The 20,111-nt window shown below is 44.0% G+C and overlaps 1 long non-coding RNA gene across 1 annotated transcript; it reads left to right on the top strand.

The window, feature by feature from the left end:
• Positions 1-29: 29 nt before the first annotated feature.
• Positions 30-1,512, top strand: LOC143274025 (uncharacterized). The gene is made up of 3 exons (XR_013052458.1): positions 30-163; positions 294-343; positions 1,376-1,512. It is a non-coding gene; the product is annotated as an uncharacterized LOC143274025 (long non-coding RNA).
• Positions 1,513-20,111: the final 18,599 nt, after the last annotated feature.

The following is a 20,111-nucleotide window of genomic DNA, read 5'->3' as shown; positions in this document are numbered from 1 at the left end:
CTGGTGATGTAGCTCAGAGGTAGAGAGCTGGTTTTGTTTAGCTAACACAAGGCCCTGGGTTCCACCTCCAGCACTGAAGACAAAACAAAGCAACAATAGCAGCATCTAAATACCAGAAGAGCTGGGTGGCACATACTTTAACACCAGGACTCAGAAGCTAGAGGTAGGATTTTTTAAAGTTCTCAAGTTCAAGATCAGTTGTGGGCTATAAAGCAAGGCTATTTCAAGATAAAAAGAACTGAAGGAAATTAATTTTACTTCATCACTGCCCCTACGTTTCTTTCTTGTTTTAGACTGGAGAGTGCTGGGAATTTAACAGCTTGTGGCTATTTACCCAGATAAGGTGAGGCCTTGGCAATTTATCATGGCATTTATACATATTGATCTTTTCAGAGGTAGACTTGGCAATTTGCTTGAGAACCTTTGAGCTAATGACTGTTAAGCCAGGTAAAAGAGGCAAAGAGGATTCTGCCTTCTGCTCTATTGCCCCAAGCTCATTGACACAGATAACATCTTGAGGTCAGAATAAATTAAACTCAGCTCTTGAGTCTAGGATGGGAGAGAAGGTTACTCCCATCTCAGCAAATACAAGGTTGACATCTGCCCACCTTATGCTTCCTCAGACTGGGTCAGGGATCCAATCACCATGAAAGAAGAATCATAATTTCTGTTTGTGTGGTCACTGTTCGCATAGAGATGCTACATCCAGATACACTCTGGTCTTCCACCATCCAAGGCATGATTACACTGGCGGCTCTGACACTGAAATTAAGTTCCTAACAGGTCATTGGCTACTAGTCAGACTTTCTTGCAAGATAGAAAAAGGTGTATACTTCTGAGATGAAGCCATCCAGGTTTGAACACAATGGCTGCTTATGGAACTGCTTAGCTGTTCAGAAAAGATTAGGGAAATAGCTAAATATTCAAAACATTGATAGAGTAAACACTTTGACTTATGAACACAACCTCAATTAATTAATTTTTTTGTTTCAGGACAAGGTCTTTTCTTTATTCATTTACTCACCACATAATTATTAAACTTTTACTATATGCCATGCCTGAATCAAGGTGCTAGAAGTGAAACAGCAAATAAAACTGATAAAATCATCCAAACAGGTCCAACACAGGAGTGGGGTGTGTGTACAACACAGGGTGTGTGTACAAGCTATGAGAATGCCCACCCCCCAGACTTCCCACAGCAGAGAGCAGGGAAGCGGGGAAGAGAGCTCTGCTTGATTGGATTGCTTTGTGAATATGGCAAAGAATACTGATGTGCTTGTATGATCACTGACAGGTAACCTTGTCCACTACTCTTGCATCTTCACAAAAGCCTGCTACATAAGTTATCTGTTCCGTTCCTCTCTTCATCTTGCAGAAAGCAAAGAAATGAATCCAAATTTCCATGATGAAATACTTACATCATGATAGGTGCTAATGAAGAGTTCTTAGGATCAAGAGGTCAGCCTTGGAATGCATGGAAGCTTTGCAAAAATCCTGGCTGGGTATACAGTGGGTTAAAATTGGACTTAACTGTGTCAAGAAGGATAATAAAGCAAATATATCTAAGTTGCCAATATTTTGCTGGAAAGAGTTTATCTTGTGTCATATTCCAGAAGGCAAGGAGCAGGGGCCCTGGGCAACCTCACTGCCTGGATGCCAATGAAGAAAAGCCTCCGTATGGGGCATGGGCATTCCAGACTTGAACGTAGAAAGTGTTGAAAAGTGGGTGACTACTCAGAGAGTGTCTGTAATTGTAGCAACCCTTGGGTGCCTTTGTGGTCTTACTAGTAAGGTGACCATGACAATGACTTCTGCAGATAATCATCGTTTCTGTTCATGCAGATACTGATTTCAGTGCCTGTTTACTTTGAAATGTACTTAAGGTAAAGTGAAATCAGTATAGAATCTCTCCAGGAATTTCTATTCTTATCCAGTTACTTTAAATGATTTAAAATGTATGACTTGGTAGGTGAGACAGTTGATTGCCTTGATCTGTTTGGGAGGCATGTAGGCAGTGGTACCAGGTCCTGGGCTCATTGCATGAGTTAGCTGTTTGAAACCTGGGACTTATGCAGGAACACTTGGCTCAGTCTGGGAGGAGGGGACTGGACCTGCCTGGACTGAGTCTATCAGGTCATCTCAGTCTTCTTCTGGAGAGGCTTTGCCCTGGAGGAGGTGGGAATGGGAGGTGGGCTGGGGGGAAGGGGAGGGGAGCAGGAAGGGGGAGAACAAGGGAATCTGTGGCTGTTATGTAGAACTGAATGGTATTGTAAAATAAAATAAAAAAAAAAAATGTATGACTTGGTTTTGTGTGTCTGCATTTGAACTGACTGGATCTTGGGTCAAAATCACTGTAGTCAATGAAATTTTAGATCCATTCACCCAGAAATGCTGCCACTAAGGAAAAACAGCTTTAGAGCCCACAATTTGGTAGCCTCATTAGTTTTTTAAATAAACCTGGAGATCATAGTAAACAAAAGAGTTTAATTATTGAGTGAGGCAAGGCCAGTTTCTATCCAAGTAATTCTACATGATCTGGTATGGCCATGTCAGAGCCAGTTATTAAATTCTGTTACTCTGCAATACAGGTAAAAATTGAGGAACAGAAATTCAGCGCCAGCCCCTATCCTGTGACAATCGGAAGTTCTGAAGTAAAGACTGAGGAAGAAGCTTCTATTAGCAGAGGCCTCCTGAGGCTGGGGTGGGCAAGAACTGTTCACGACACACTTTAAAGCAGTGGTTCTCAACCTTCCTCAACCTGCCATGACCCTTTAATACAGTTCCTCATATTGTAGGGACCCCAACCATAAAAATTATCCCATTGCTACCTTGTAACTGTAGTTTTGCTACTGTTATGAATTGTAATATATATATATATATATATATATATATATATATATATATATATATATATATATATATATATCTGACATGCAGGTATCTGATATGTGACCCTTGCGATGGGGTCATTTGACCTTTAAGGGGTCAACACCCCAGGTTGAGAAACACTGCTTTAAAGTATTGGGACATTTTGGGGGTACATTTGCTGTGATTAGATGGCATTTGTGCTGGAATGAATAGTTTCTGTCTTTCAATACTATGCTGCTTGAATAAGACTCATGGCAACAGTCAACACATAAGAGCCCTGGCCTGCTTTCTACTACAGACACAGTTATGTTTTAAAACTGACATCTTTTACAAATACACACTGAAACTTTTGCATGTAAAATTGTCTAGTGCCTTGGATTCTGTGAGAACATGGCCATAATGCTGTCATTTCAATCTGGAATGTTCCCCAAAGTTTGGTGCTTTAAAGACTGCATCCCAGAAAGGTGTTATTGAGAGGCAGAGCTACCCCTATGCAGCCAGCTGGTCTGTGGAAGACCTTAATGTTACTGGGGGCATGCCCTGGAAGGGTGTTATGAGACCCTGACCCCTTACTCTTTCTTTCTTTTCTTTTCTTTTCTTTTCTTTTCTTTTTTTTTTTTTTTTTTTTTGTGTGTGTGTGTGTGTGTGTGTGTGTATGTGTGTGTATGTTGGGGGTGTCTCGCTGTGTGTATGTGTTGGAAGGGCTTGCTGGTTAGAGGTTGCAGTCTATCATGACCTGGCAGCTTTCTTCAAAGCTTGACAACACAAGGACTCCCTCTCCCCTAGTGAGACTTCCTGCTCTCTACCTAACCTTATCTAGAGAATGTCTCTAGTCCTGGATGCCTGATGTATCTCTAGGGTGGCTGTTGGCACAGTGTCCTGCTAGAAGCCTTTCCCCTACTGCTCATATGGCAACTAAGACTTGTACTAGGATATTTGCTGTAGGACCCTGCCTCCACATATGAAGACTTATGATAGGAGTATGCCACTTAATACTAGGGTTTGTCCCCAGGCTCCCCAGTCTGTAGCTGAAAGTTTCTCCGGTCCCACCCTGCCCTGTGGTCCCACTGCCACTTATAAAATAATCACCCAGAGGCTTATATTAATTACAGACTGTATGGCCAATGGCTTAAGTTTCTTGCTAGCTAGCTCTATCATCTTAGATTAACCCATTTCTATTAATCTGTGTTTTGCCACATGGCTGTGGTGTTACCAGTCTGCTGGCATGTTGCCCCTTGGGCAGCAGGCTGGTGTCTCTCCCAACTCCACCTTTCTTCTTCCTGCCTCTTTCTCAGATTTCCCACCTAGCTATAACCTGACTTGCCATAGGCCTGAGCAGCTTCTTTATTAACCAATCATAGTGACACATATTCACAGCATACAGAAAGACCATCCCACAGCACCAATCCTATATGTTCCCTGTACTCTAGAATAAAGCTGAGCTGATTTGCTGAAGTCATCTCCTGGAGGATCTCCATTGTATCTACAACCATTTGAACCCTGTTTCCCGCTTCTGCTCCCTCCTCCCTTGTGGACTAATGCACTAATGATCCCGAGGAAGAAGCAGAGCCACGTGTATGTGTGTGTGCACGCATGTGGAAGCACAGGATTGATGTTGACTTTCTTTCCTCCATGACTCTGCTTTTTATGATTTTGAGAAAGGGTCTCTTATTGAACCTGAATCTTATTAAATATATCATCTAGGCTGGCTGGCCAATGAACTTCAGGATCTACCCACCTCCCCAAAGCTGAGGTTATAGACATGCGCTGCCATGTTGGAGTGTTACATGAGTTCTGTGGATCTCAACTCCACAAGATAGAATCCATACCCTGTACTGCTTTCAGGGCCAAGAACCTGGGGCTAGACAGCTCATCGGCCCTAGGGGAGAACCTAATGTTATTTTTCTGCAAAATGGACATAGCATTAAGATGACTCCTCATGACTCATTGCTATACCCATAAATTAGTGAGTTTCTCAACCCTCATCAGAGAAGATTCATCTTGCAGTAGAGGGCAATTAACACAGAGATTCACAACTTGCCAAGGTGCAGAGAACAAGAGACTGCAGATTTCTTGGCCCTAAATGGGACATCTAAATCACACCTCTTCCCACAAAGGCTCAGAGGTCTTTACATAGGAGGGGACAGAAAGATTGTAAGATCCAGAGGTGGTGGATGACTACAAGAAAGCAGTGTTTTTCAGATACAACAGGGAAGTTGAACATATGAACTCAGTGATTTTGATAGCAAGCACAATAAGTTTGCAAGCTCAAGCCAGAGAAGAATCCTAGCATGGAGGTTGGGAGGAAGGCATAAGGTCCCAGCCCTAACTGAAGAGCTATATTTGAAAGCTACTGGGAGAGGGAGGGTCAGTTTTCTTAAGAGTGTGACTCCTGGTAAATTGATAACACTCCACAGCAGGCCCTACACCCAAGAGTATTTGAGCAGCACAAACTAGACTTGGTGGATTTTTTTTTTTTTTTAAGAGAAAGACATGAAGTTCGGTGGATAGGAAGGTGGGGGTAGACCTAAGAGAAGTTGAGGGAATTACATGAATATGATCAAAACATACTGTATGAAATTCCCAAAAGAGTTAATAAAAATATTAAATATCACCAAAAACAGCAAAAAAAACACAGACGACATGGCAGGTACATCTCCTTAGTTCATGGTAGTGGGAGTACTTGGAAATAATTCTTCCCCAAAATATAAAATTATTTCAGTTACACAGACAAATGCTACCAGTTTTTAAAAAATTTGCCTTCAACACAAAATGTTTATCATACCAGGTATTGGTGGTGCATGCCTTTAATCTCAGTACTCAGGGAGGCAGAGGCAGGCAGATCTCAGTGACTTCGAGGTCAGCCTAGTCCATAGAGTGAGTTGCAGGACAGCCAGAACTACACAGAGAAACTCTGTCTCAAAAAACCAAAAACAAACAAATAAATGTTTATTGTAGTGTTAGTGTATATGTTTTGCAAGGGAACAGATTAGGCACAAATCAGCCATGCCCTGTGTGAGCTGCAAGCCTTTCAGCAACACATCTTCAACTCAGCATCTGTCAAGCAGAGAATTATGGTTCTTTCCTTGTAAAGTCGTGGAAAGCAAAGTTCAATAATTTCTAGAAAGATTTTGGCATCTTCTGTGACTAAAAGAAAAAGCTCCCAAGTGGAACTTACTGTTATTCACAGATGGGTCAGGGGCAGGGGCAGAGACTGTGCCCCTGGCAGGGGGAAGATGCAGACTTGGTTTGAAGAGTTATATCAAAGGTTCTCATATGGGATGATGAAGAGGACAGGTGTGCCAGTTACTCTCTTGCTGCTGTGGCAGAATTCCCCACAAAAGCAAGTTAAGGAAGGAGTTTATTTCTGTCATAGTCAGAGAACAGTTCCTCACTGTGGGGGAGGCATGGAGAGGGTGAGGGCTGTTCACAGTGCAGCCACAGTCAGGAAACAGAGAGATGAGTGCTGGTGATCACTTTCTCCCTTTTTATTCAGCCCAGGAACTTAGAACCCACATCCAGGGTAGTCCTGACCACCTTTGTTAAGCTTTTATGGAAATATCCTCTTAGAGACTCCCAGAGAGTTCCGCAGAGATTCTAAATCATACCAACAAGACAAGGAAGGTTAGCTATAACCAGTAGGAAGGTCCTTGTTTAAAATGGGGGGAACAAGTTAAGAAAGGAAGCAGAAAATATTGATTCCTCCAGGTCCACTGAGGTGTAAGTGAGTCACACAGGGGACAGCCAGATTCTGAGACCCCTCTGTCCTCTCAGGTGCAGTCATATCTTGTCTCCACTCCCCTTGAGCATCTTAGCCCTTTGGTGGTTGGATGAGCTCTCAATGTTCAACTTTTTTTTTTCCCTTGGCTGGATGTTGCTATGTAACCCTGACTGATAGGGAGCCTGCAGCAGCCTCCTGCTTCCACCACACCAGCTTTAGGCTGTCATTGATGTCCTATTTAAGGCAAAGGACAAGGCCCCACTTTGAGTGGTTGATGTGAGCAGGGTTGAAACCTTCTGAAGAAAGCCTGGGGTTCAGGAAAGCACATCCATATGTATGCTTGGGTTAGAAAGTTCAAATTCACGGTTTTCCTATTCTGCCAGGAAACCTGGCCTTTGGCTACTTTTCTCTCCAGGCTGTGCTGCCTCTTCAGAGGTGGTTTTTTGTTACTCATGTGACTGAACTATGTTAAACCTTTTCCTTCTCTGCTTTCTTCTTCTCACGCTCTGAAAGAAAAGCTGTTGTCAGATCTCTTGACTAGATCACTGGGAACAGACATAAATCCCACTCTCCTGGGTATTTATTCTTAGGCTACAGATCCTGTGTCTCCAGCTTTCACTTTTCTAGCTCAGTTCTGTGGAGTAGTCTTTCCCATCAATTCTACTTCAGAGACAGCAAACTCAGGATGACATTCCCTGTTGCCAGGCCATGTCAGCTCTGGGACTTGACCCAGGTATGATGTATGGGCTTCCTGAGGTGTCAGTAACATGCAGCTTTCCTATCATTGAGGTACCAAAGATCAGACTTGGTATGATACAAACTCTTATATCACAACAGGGGAATGAAGAAATGGCTGGAACCAAGTAAGAACCAAATAGGGGGTTTATTCATTTTACAGTTTTACTCTTTATAGGTTCTTCCCAGACAAGCTGCTTAGAGGAACCTGACACAGGGAAGTAGAGTTGGGACCACTAATGTCCCATGACCCCAGCTTAGTTCTGCTTCTTGTCTGTGTAATTGTCCAGTTGTCTGGAAGCCACTGCAGAAGGCAGAAGGCTGGGCTTGGTTCTAGGCCAACAGTCTGTTCGGGTCTCTTTTTACCAATTTATATGTGCATAAAACTGAGTAAGAACACTGATTACTGTCTTGTCTTCTTTTTAGTATTGCTTTAGACTCCCTTAATATTTTTCATCCAACATAACCCACATGGAATCATTAATGATATCTCTTTATACTTAGATATCTGGTCAGGTTTTGTTTTTTACAGCTCATCCTTTACCATGCTAAAAGCTATTCATTGCAAAAAATTCCATTTCTTTTTTTTCATTTTTCTTTATTAAGAAATTTTTTACTCACTCTACATACCACCCACAGATTCCCCCCTCCTCCCACCCTCCCTAAAAAATAAAAATCAGTGGAGCACCCACATTCAGTAAGGTGTAACTTTTTCAAGTCCAAAGGAAACATGTTTGTATTTCACCATAGAAGGCTGCTGGAGGTGAAGCATTGTTCACTGTGATGAGCATGGTGTCCCTGACCTTTCAGTGCTGTGGAATTTAGGAACTCACAAGAGATACGGAAGGATGGCCATTGGCTAGTTCAGAATGGTGTTACCCAGTCGTAAAACATTAAGAAGCGCATAGGTGGGTACCAACCACCATTGTGTAACCAGGTCATGATATATGAGGAGGGACATACGTGTGTACTGCCCAACTTCAGTCTCCAATTCAACTCATCAGCAAAATTTGAAAGTCTGGCCAGGTGGTGGTGGCACACTCCTTTAATCCCAGCACTTGGGAGGCAGAGGAAGGCAGATCTCAGTGAGTTCAAGGCTAGCCTGATCTACAAAGTGAGTTCCAAGACAACCAGGACTGTTACACAGAGCAACCCTGTAAAAAAACAAACAAACAAAAAAACCCACCTGTGGGATGGTCTATATGTCAAATTGCTCTGATTGGTCAATAAATAAAACACTGATTGGCCAGTGGCTAGGCAGGAAGTATAGGCAGGACTAACAGAGAGGAGAACTGAGAGAACAGGAAGGTGGAGGGAGTCACTGCCAGCTGCTGCCATGACAAGAAGCATGTGAAGATGCCAGTAAGCCACAAACCACATGGCAAGGTATAGATTTATGGAAATGGATTAATTTAAGCTGTAAGAACAGTTAGCAAGAAGCCTGCCACGGCCATACAGTTTGTAAGCAATATAAGTCTCTGTGTTTACTTGGTTGGGTCTGAGCGGCTGTGGGACTGGCGGGTGACAGAGATTTGTCCTGACTGTGGGCCAGGCAGGAAAACTCTAGCTACAAACCCCAAAACTTCAAAGTCTGCCTTGGTGGCGGTGGCAGCACTCAGAGGCAGAGGAAGGCCGATATCTGTGAGTTCAAGGCTAGTCTTGTCTATATAGTGAGTTCCAGGACAGCCAGAACTACATAATGTCTTCCCCTCCCCCCCCCAAAAAAGAAAGTAAACCCCTGCAAACAAAACAAAACAACAAACAAAAAGAAACCCAAATGTAACAACAACAAAACAAAACCAACCAAACAAAAAACCTTCCCTCTTCTCATAGGGGTCACTTAGGGTAGAGTGACAATTTTCAGCTCTGGCTTATATGGACCCAGCAATTGTATTGTGGGTATTCCTCCAGCTCTAATGAACCTCACTCCCATGATTCATTATTTACTGGCCAAGACAGAATGTTTTTAATTCACTACATATGGCAAACTTATTCCTGCCTCAAGGAGTTCCTCTTTGCCTTGCTTTGCCAGAACCCTTTCCAGTGATCAGGTCCTCTTTGGCATTTGGACCTAGGCTCCTCTCCAGCATTCTGGAAGGTCATACCTTCTCTGTTGATCGACTCTGCTGAGTAAGGAAGATTCACTTCTCCTGCTATTTATGGGGTCATATGTTGGGAACAGTCAAATTTGGAGCTTAGCAAGCCAAAGGCTCATGGTCCTCCCAAGCCTTTCGTTTCTGTTCATGTGCACCACCCCTCCTGTGAGCCTTCTCTTTGTTCGCCCTAATAGGCAGCATGGGAAATAGGAAGTTGCTGTGTTCCCAGCATGCCCATCACAGGCTTGGACTGTGGAACTACAGGAGCTGTCATAGTTGGAGTTTTCTCCAGTCCTGCCCAGCCCCACAGACCCCACAACCGCTTATAAAATAATCACTCAGAATCTCATATTAGTTAAACTGCTCAGCCATCAGCTCAGGCCTACCACTGTCTAGCTCTTACACTTAAACTCAGGCCATTTCTATTAATCTATACCTTGCCACGTGGCTCGTGGCTTACCAGTAACTCACATCTTACTACTCATCATGGTGGCTGGCAGCATCTCCTGACTCAGCCTTCTTCCACCCAGCATTCTCCTCTCTCCTTGTCCCACCTACACTGTCCTTTCTGCCTGGCTACGGGCCAATCAGTGTTTTTGTTTATCAATCAATCATAGCAACATATATTCACAGCATACAGGACATACCACAGCAAGCTGTCATGCTTCTCTACCATAGGCATGGTGTGTTCCCTCCCACAGCAACCCTACAAAGATAGAAATGACTATCACCCAATTTTACAAAAACAAACTGCTCAAGTTTGTACCCAGCCAAACCTCCAGGGCAGCACAGTCCAAAAGAAACTTCCAGGGCTATGGTCAGCCTTTCACAAATCAACTCCAGGGAAAGTCTTTGCCCTGGAAAGCTGTTTTGTTTTGTTTTGTTTTGTTTTTTTCCTTAATGGAAAGATGTTTGCATCTCTGAAGTCAGAAATTTCACTCCTGAGTTTTTAAGTGGAGATGATTTATCCAACTCACACCAGCTTCCTATATTCCCATAACAAACTAGACCACCCCAGTATCCTTATTAGATGACAGGAGGGATCAAGTGCAGTGCATGTCTTTGTCCACAAGAAAGATGACCATTTAGGCTTGGTAGCACAATTAAAATGATAATCAAATGATTGTTGGTAACTGTAACCCATTAATTCAGCCAAAATTGGTTTGGTGTGTGCCTTAGTCTATTTCCTCTTCCTATAACTCAATACCACAGTACATAGAAATTTACTTAGTCCATGTTTTTTAAGGCTGGGAAGTTCAAGAGTATGGGGCTGACATCAGGTGAAGGCCTTTTTCCTGCATCAGAACATGGCAGACAGTACTTGATGGAGAGTCTGAACAAGCTTTGCAAACATGTTAGCCTTTCTTTTTATAAATTCAGTAATGTAGTAGTCCAAATCCAAGCACCTCTGAATACTGTTATGTATGAATTTGGGACTTAAGTTTTCAACACATCATCTCTAGAAGTATACACATGCAACCTAGGTAGCACAGTGCTGGGCTCTTCAGGTAAACAACAAATAAACACAGCTGTTCACATTTTTAGCATTTAAAAATTATATTTATTTAATGTATCTTATGTGTGAGTCGTGTTCCTGCACGTATGTCTGAGCACCATGTCTATGAATGTCAGAAGAGGCTGTCAGATACACTGGGACTGGAGCTGCAGATGGCTGTGAACCACAGCTGGTGCTGGGAATTGAACCTGGGTCCTTTGCAAGAGCAGCAGATGCTTCTAAGCTCCAGTGAGACACCCCGCCAGCCCCTTCAGTGCCCAATTTTATTGCCCTTCCTATTTTCACTTAAGTACTAGGATTTTTTTCTCCAAAACCTCTGTTAGAAGGCTTGTTCTATATTGAGATAAAATAAAATGACTGGCAATAGCTTGAAGAACCAGAGCCTTCTCAGCATTATTATCTTTTAAATGAGTATTGATATTTGTTAATAATATAGAAAATGTTGAGGTTCTGTGTTTTCCTAAACTGTGAAACCACATTCTTTGGCCACTTATTCTGTCTATGCAAAAGCCATATTTATGACCCAAATACAAGATAGAAAAGTGTTTGGAGGGTCTCTAAGACAGTGAGAGGCTCTGTAAGGACATGGAAGGTCTCTAAGGACACACACAGGAAGTCTCAAAGGCAATGGAAGGGCCTCTAAGGACATGGGCAGGCTTCTAAGGCAATGGGAGAATCTCATGAGCTTAGAATTTGTGGGTTTTCTTTTTTCTTGCACTCTAAGGTTCAGGCCAGAACTGACCTTCTATTCCCATGGGATTTCTTGGGAGGCCATTAATTAGGCAATTAAGAATAGTATAATCGGGCTGGAGAGATGGCTCAGTGGTTAAGAGCACCGACTGCTCTCCCAGAGGTCCTGAGTTCAACTCCCAGCAACCACATGGTGGCTCACAACCACCTGTAATGAGATCTGGTGTTCTCTTCTGGCCTGCAGGGACACATGCAGGCAGAATACTGTATACGTAATGAATAAATCATAAATCTTTAAAAAAAAAAAAGAATAGTATAATCATGGGCTGGAGAGAAAGCTCAGCTGTTAAAGATGAAGATTCACAACCAAAAGCTTCAAGAATGATGGAACCGGTTTCAAGACCACAGGTAAAGGAATTTCCTAATGCGCCTAACAGCCAGAGTTGGAACCCTAGGACCTACACAGTAGAAGGAGCAAGTTACCCTCTGACCTCCACATGTATGCTTTGCACATTCAAAATAAATGAATAAGTGAATGTAATGAAAAAAGAATAATGGAATCCAGAATTTTATTTTATTTTTTTTTTTACTTTTTATTGATTCTAAGTGAATTTCATATCATGCATCCCAATTCCACTTATCTCGCCATCCCTCCATATTTGCCCTCTACCCTTGCAACCTCCCCCACAAAAAAAAAAATGATAAAAATTAAAATTAAAGACAAAAAAAAAATCTTGCCATGGAAGCTGCAGCGTGTCATGGTGTGTCAGCGAGTCTACTCTTTTGCCCAAACAGCTTTACTTGCAAATGTTCATTGCAATGAGTCATTGGTCTGGCTTGAGGCCTCTGGCTTTTGCTACACTATCAATACTGGATCCTCACCAAGACTCCTCTCTGATATCCTGTTGTTGCCCTATCTCATGGAGATCCTGAAGCTTTGGGTCTGCAGGGCCAGCCCCTTCACATGCTCCAGCAGTTCTTAGATGGGGTAGATTTTGGGTCAACTCAAAGCTCTGGATCTGGGCCTGTGTGGTAGCTGAGTTGGTCAGGCCTACTACTCTCCTACACCCATGCCACCAGGGCCAGCTCTCTTGCTGGCGGGGTCAGCTCTCCCGCCTATGGTAGCTGACAAAGGGCGGGACTGACTCTTCCCTGCCAATGCCACCAGGACCAGGTCTACTGTGTTGCCCAGGTGAGGTGTGGGGCACCTGAGTGCTATAGACCTGGTCATCTCTCCTGCTCTCAGGGCTAGCTTTCCTGCATGCTTTAGGCAGTGTGCGTGAGTCTGTGCGTGTGGGAAGGCATCTTTCCCACACCCACGAGACCTGCAACTGCACGGCCATCAAGGCCCAGCTCTAGTGTGGTGCCCAGCCTTGGTGCCGGTACAGCTCTTCTGCTCTCATGCCCTCATGGCCAGCTCTCCATGCTGCCCAGGCAAGGGACAAGACCAGTTCCCCAGGTGGCCTGCAGCCAGTGAGGGGCGGGGCCAGCTCTGTAACCCTAGGGCATCAACATGGCCCCAGGCTGTAGCACAGATCAGGGATGTCCCCATGGCCTTTGGAGGTAACATGGGCCACAGACACCGACCCAGACTGCAGCACGGGCTATTCCCATCGGGCTGTTCCTCACCACCCTTGCATCCCCAGTTCTGCCTCACTTCACAGAGCGGGAGCCGTCCCACTTCTACCTTCTCTCTACCATGCACGTGCTCACTGCAGCGGCACCCTCTTGCTGTCGCCTCTCCAGTGCCTTTCATGCTCAGCCCACGCCACGTGGCTATGGGTGTGGGCTTCTCAGGTGCTCTCTACTTGCACTGGGCCCCGCAGCACAGGGTGGGCATGTGGGTATCTTCCACCCGCCCTGAACTAGCAGCTCTGGGTGGGCCCATGGGTGTCCTCCACTCTCCAGGGCCCAGAGTTGCTGGGTAGTGAGTCCAGAATTTTAAATGGAAGAAAACTATTAATATTGTTACATTTTATTTTTATTTCATTTATGGATATTTTGCCAGCATGTATGTGTACCATGTGTGTTTAGTGTCTGTGGAGGTCAGAAAGAGGTGTCAGGTACCCTGGGATTGGAGTTACAGATTGTTTTGAGCCACCATGTGGGTGCTGGGAACCAAACCCAGATACTCTAAAAGAGCAACAGATGCTCTTAACTGCTCCTTATTTTTAAAAATTCTGCAATGGCTAATCTAGGTAGTCAACTTGACCACATCTGGAATGAAGTAAAACCCAAGCAGCTGGACACTACAAGGGATTTTCTTGACTGGATCCTTTGGGGTTGGTAGACCCATCCTAATTCTGGGCCACACATTCTGGTGGCAGTCCACACAAAAGGACATGGAAGAAGGAAGGATTTTGCTTTCTGCTTCCTTGCCCTCACTTGTGCTTGCAAGCTCATCCACCCTGTTGCAGAGGTATTCCTTATAGTATTAGATCCACCCTGTTGCAGAGGCATATTGGTGAAATTATTTTGGCCACTCCACGTAGTTAAAAGGATATTTATTTAATGGCGTAACTCACAAATTAAGTAATAGGTAGGTCGCAGGGTCTGGGGAAGCTGTATCGAAGTCCAGCGGTGTTCTCTGGAGCTCTGCTCGGTCAACCTCCACTGTTCAGCGTCCTGGCACAGAGAACACACAGTGAGAGCGCTGGCCCATCGGGTCTCGGGTCTCCAGGCACCTCCCCTGGCCCCCCCTCGTAGGGGTGACAGTTGCCAGAGTCTCAATGGGGGTTGGAACTTCCAGATCCAAGCTGGAATGGCTACCCACTACAGAGGCATTCCTTCGGTAGTATTAGAATCCAATTCTTTGTGATTCCAGAGTAGTCAGACTTCAGCACCAGATTGGGACTGCTGAGACATCAAGTCTCATGGACTGAACAACTACTAGATTCTTGGCCTTTCTGTTGGGAGACAGCTATTGTTGGATGACCTGGACCATGGCCTGTAAGCCACTCTAATATATATTCATTCTATCAGTCCTGTTCCTTTAGAGAATCCTGACTAATATAAATACTCTGATTTCTTTTTACTTAAAATGAGAAACAAAACAAAACAGAACAGAAGTCTTTGTTCGGAAAATGCTCACTGCCCATCTGTTGCTGTGTTCCAGTCAGTCCACTGTGTGCTGCAGAAGTATGTGCCATACCCAGTCTCATCATGGAAATTGTTAGGTCTCAGGTTGCTGAGATATCCAGAAATGAGGATACCTGGTGGTGAGATAAAGGCCAGAATTCACTCAGGAACTTGTGAAAATCGTTCCCATCTGTCAAAAGGAGTCGTTTGCCTTACCTCTGGCAGAAGGGACATATGGCTTCATGGACATACACCTGTGGCTGCATATCAAAGATCATGCTGGCCTCCATGCTCCCCAGGATCACAATGTTTCATAGCCTCTATTCAGTCTCCTAGCCCTTCCCTCCCCACGGCTGCTCATCCTCCTTGTAGCATGCTAATCTCTACGATTTCCACACTTTGTCTCCTATCCTGTTTTCTCTCTTTCCACTGTATTCTCTATCTCTTACTAACTTACTGTCTCCATTATTCTCTCCTGCTCTCCTAGGTCTGGCGATGTTCACTCTACTTCTTTGTCTCTTGGTTCTGGACTCTTCTATATACCTCTTCTCTCTCTCTCTCTCTCTCTCTCTCTCTCTCTCTCTCTCTCTCTCTCTCTCTCTCTCATATCTATAATAAAAACCTTCCCTACATGGAGCAGTCATGCTGGCAGTTTCTTTACTGCACCTCCATCTCATACATCTGATGCTGAAGTCCTTAAATACAGACATGCCTGGCATAGCTCCTCTCCTAACTGACAGGAAGGTTGGTGTGGTGAGGCTGAGGACCGAGCATGGAGGAGCTCCTAACTCAGTGAGTTATGGGAGGACCGAGGTTTTCTGAAGCTTTGACTGAGTGATGAGGCAAGAACTGGCTCTCAAAAGATGAGGAAATTTTGCCAGACAAGACATTTTGAAGATAAATCTTTAGAAAACTTTTCTCAATAGGAAAAAGTTATTTAATGATCAAGGAAGTGCTGGTTTGTATCATTTGTGAAACCAACATTTCTATAATACAAACCTTGCATTATTATTGTTGTTTCTCTGTAGAGACCTTTAGGTATTTATTTTCAGAAACCTTGGCTAAGTTTAATTGATTCTATTGAGCTTTATTGCAGAGTCAAATGTCCTTTGAGGGGTAGTTAGCTACTGGAACCCTGTTCACAGACAACTGGGCTCCATCCAGAGTTCCCTTAGGACAACTAAGAACAAAACAAAACAAACAAACAAACCAACCAAAAAACAAGCAAAACAAGTTTAGCTAGTTCTCAAAACTAGCTTCTTTAGAACATCGTTGTCTGGTTTCACAGGAAGCCAAACTCCACCATCATAGGAAAGTCACATAAACGGAGCCGAGATCGACATCTAGTGGCCCTTGAGGGAAGTCAACAGCTGGGAGCGGTGAGCTGCTCTAAGCTCTCTGCCACTGTTTCAGTCTTGCATTAAGTTACTCAGATGGTGAAGATCATGGAAAAGTGCCTGTAATTTTATCCCATGCTGTTATCCCATGCACTAACTAACAGAGATATAGCCAGGTGGCTTCAGGCGATGGGAGTTTATGGAAAGGAGGGACATGAAACAAAGCAGTGGTCAGACCTTTAAAGGGGAGTGGGGCAGCCGCTGTTTGGTCATAGCAGGGGCAGAGTAAGCACACCAGCCGTTGCGGATTTGCTCTCCAGATACCAGACCAAATAAAGCCTGCCAAGGGCAGCCTAACACTGTGGTCCTCGAAGCCTGAAGGGGCTCAGGCTCAGCCTGGAACGAAGGCCAATGTGGGCCAAGTTCCCAGGTGAAGCTGAGGCTGTGAGTGGAGGGAATGGGTTCTGAGAACCTCACAAACTTTCCAGATTCAACTTCTGTAACAGGAGCAAGCACAGGCTGTATATTGGAGGGCCAGGGAGATTCAACCCTGAAAGGAGAGAGAGAACAAAGTGGAGGTGAAGACAGCTAAGCAGGAGACATTCAGGATAACATCTCATTCATTCATTCATGCATTCATTCATGCATTCAGGCATTCACGCTTTAACAAATATGTGCCAGAAATTGTTTAGGAGGACTGCGTATATTGCCATCATGAGACGTTTGAGGGAAAATAACTTTCAACTAAGTGTTGTTGAAATGAATTTTGAATGAAGGGACAGATGCAATTAATTTTGGGTGTGTGAAGTGTGCTCTTTTCTTGTGGCTTTTATTTTATAGTGAAGAATCATGAAATATGCTCTAGCAAGTAGATGAAAGGGAGGAAGAATGAATCTGAGAAGCAGTCTGCTTGCTGTTCAGGGTGTATCTGCAGCTTCTACAGATCCTAAGGTAGTGCCTCTAATTCTTTGCTGTCAAGATGCTAAGCACAAATATCAGACACATTTCATATTTAGTATGGAATGTGGTGCAAACCATCCAGGGGAAAGACTAACTACATTTACTAGAGCTAAGGTTGGCTAAGCCTCTGTCCCTTTGTAAAATAGAAAAAATAAGGCACCCACACCTTAGGATTGCTTTGAGGTAATGCTTATCAACACTGGCTGACTATACACCATGTGAAACATGCAAATATTCAGATGCCTCCATACCTCCCCTAAAGAGGAGTCTGCGGCCCCATTCAGAAGATCAGAGGTGAGGCCAGGAAGCCCACATTTTCAAAGAGCTCTCTTGGGGATTTTTTTATGATCTGCCAAAACCTTGGAAATATTGTTCAAAGACAGTGGTTTCAAAAGTAACCCACTGAGGCAAAGCCTCTGTGGTCTATAGTTCTAAAAGCACTCCAGGTGATTCTGAGTGCACTATAGTTTAGGGCTCATTGTTAGGAGCTGGCAGTGATGGTACATGTTTATAATCCCAAAACTTGATAGGTAGAAGCAGGAAGATCAAGACAAGTTCATCCTTGGCTACAGGTAAGAGCCTGTGCTACATGAGGTCCCATCTCTCACTACCCCCAAAAGAACCACTGCTACAGGTCTTAAGCTACTTAATCTAAAATTGGCTTAAATTAGATATACTGGGCTGGTGAGAATGCTTGGCAGGTGGGGAAAAGCACTTGCCATGCAAACCTGACAACCTGAATTTGATCCCTGGGTCCCATGGTGGAATGAGAGAACTGACTCCCACAAGTTGCCTCTGACCTCCACAAATGCACTGTGGCAAGTATGCACCTCTGCTCACAAACATGCTTCACACACAAATAACAACACCCAAAAAACCACATTGGGACTGAAGAGTCAGCTCAGCGGTTAGGACACTGACTCCTCTTCCAGAGGACTTGTGGCTCCCAACTATTCATAATTCCACTTCCAGAGGATCTGACGCCCTGTTCTGGTCTCCTCCAGCACTGCACATAGGAAGAACACATGCGCATAAAAGAAACCAATCTTAAAAACTGATAAATTAGTTATGCTTAGCTAATACCCATCTAAAACATTTCTAATGATTATTATTAGTGATGGAAAGATTAAGTCATTTTGTCACCTAAAATGGTGAATGAATTGGTTTTCTAGTTTCCAGGTACTTCTTCAAAAAATTTTTGTGTATGTTCATGTGTATGCAGATGCATGTGTGTGTGAGCTTATATATGGAGGTCTGTGGTGGTATTCTGATTGTACTGAAATGTGATTTTGATTGTATGTTAATAAATAAAGTTGCCCGGGGGTCAGAGCTATTAGAGCCATAGCAAGAGTGTGGCGGTGGTGGCACACGCCTTTAATCCCATAGATCTCTGTGTGTTCAGGGATACAGCCAGCATTAGAGACATATGCCTTTAAGACCTAGGGGGCTGTACATTCAGACAGTGACGAGGCAGTCACGTGTTTGGGTTTACAACCAATGAGAAGGCAGAACAAAATAGTATAAATAGACGAACAGACAGGAAATAGGTCTCTTTTCGGGAAGCTGGGACACCGCAGGAGGAAGGGTGAGATTTTAGCTCTGAGCTCTGACCTCTTGGCTTTCTCTTTTACATTGTTTCTGTGTTTCTTATTTAATAAGACAGTTAGTTATATCTACAGAGGTCAGAGGTCAACTACTGTTGGTTGGTCTTTTGTCTTTTGGGGGACCCACCAGCCAGCTCCCAAATAAATTACACACTCTTGCTGGCCACAAGAATATATTATAGAGATCAAGCTGTGTATTAAAGGTATACTTTGACCAGCCAAGGGTCTGTCAAAAGGCAAGCCATTTATGTTGTGCCCAGATTGTAACCCCCAGAGAGAACACCAAGGACGAGCATACCAGAATGCAAAAGCAAGGTTTACTTCTGCTGCAAGTCATGACAGGGAACTCATCTCAAGCCATCTCAAGTGAGGCAGGGAAGAGTTACTCTTTCTTGGGGAAGTTAGTTTTTATAGGCAAAACCCATAAAATTTCTTAGAGGGGAGGGGGTTAGTACGGGTCCATCCTTGATTGGTCCAGTTTTTCCCGGGCCTGGACTTTATCTTATTCTAGCTTATCTGTTTGCCATGTCAGGAGTTTTACAACTCACCTCTGGGGTCTGGTCATGTTATCTCTGGAGAGGGGCATCTCGTGGTTAATTGGTTACCATCAGACATCCTATCCTGACTTTGTTCTTTTGAGTTCTGAGGCTGGCACCATCATTTCTGGGGGACTTGAAACTGGCCTGGGTCTATCTGTATTGGGATATCTTTGTCTAAGGCCCCTTTTTTGAGACAAAAGAGTGAGGGTCTTGTTGTGCCCAGATTGCATCCCCAAAGCCGTCACTGTAGACTTTAGGTACAGAATGCAAAGCAAGGTGTATTTTAAGTTTATAAGCCTCCAGGGAGGCTCTTCCAAATCTCTCACTCACAGCAGGGAGGTTGGAAGGAGCACTCCCCTGAGTTCTTAAAGGCACAGACCATATAATTTATTTTAACCCGCCTCCCTTTTTTAGTCTTTTGGTCGAATATCCTGACTCTGTGTTTTCCAAAGTCCCTGTAGCAGATACAGCCACCTGGGAAAAAGGGGTCTAAGTTCATATCTACACTTAGGAATCCTGGTTTAAGCTTCTCTTTGTCTGTAGGGGATAGAGTGGGGGCTTTTGCTGAGGTATCACAATTTATTATGAATATTTGGTGTTATCCAGCTTTTAATATTTCAGCTGTCTTCTGCTATGAAATTCTTGCATGCCCAAATATTCCCAGACCAATTGGCAAACAGTTCAGCTCCTCAGACCAGCTGAACTTCTAGGTAACTGACTTCCCTGCAGGAGCCAGTACTTGGATAAGGTCATGTAGGCAAAGAGGAGCTGGCGGGAGACATAGCTTTGTTTCTTGTGCTAATGAAGCTCAGAGCATCCTCTTGCCTTGAGGCCTAGTGGCTCTCCAGAGCAACTGGTTAAGAACAAAAGAGGTTTTTACATATCAAGGTGGAAGGTAGAGCAACATTCCTGAGGAGGCAGAGAATCCTGTGGCCAGGGGAAGGACAGGCATTTTTCTGTAGAGTGG

Source organism: Peromyscus maniculatus, chromosome 6, assembly GCF_049852395.1.
Source record: "Peromyscus maniculatus bairdii isolate BWxNUB_F1_BW_parent chromosome 6, HU_Pman_BW_mat_3.1, whole genome shotgun sequence".
NCBI classification, from domain to species: Eukaryota; Metazoa; Chordata; class Mammalia; order Rodentia; family Cricetidae; genus Peromyscus; species Peromyscus maniculatus.
Note: the sequence above shows the minus strand (reverse complement) of the source record. Positions and strands in the feature narration are given on the sequence as shown.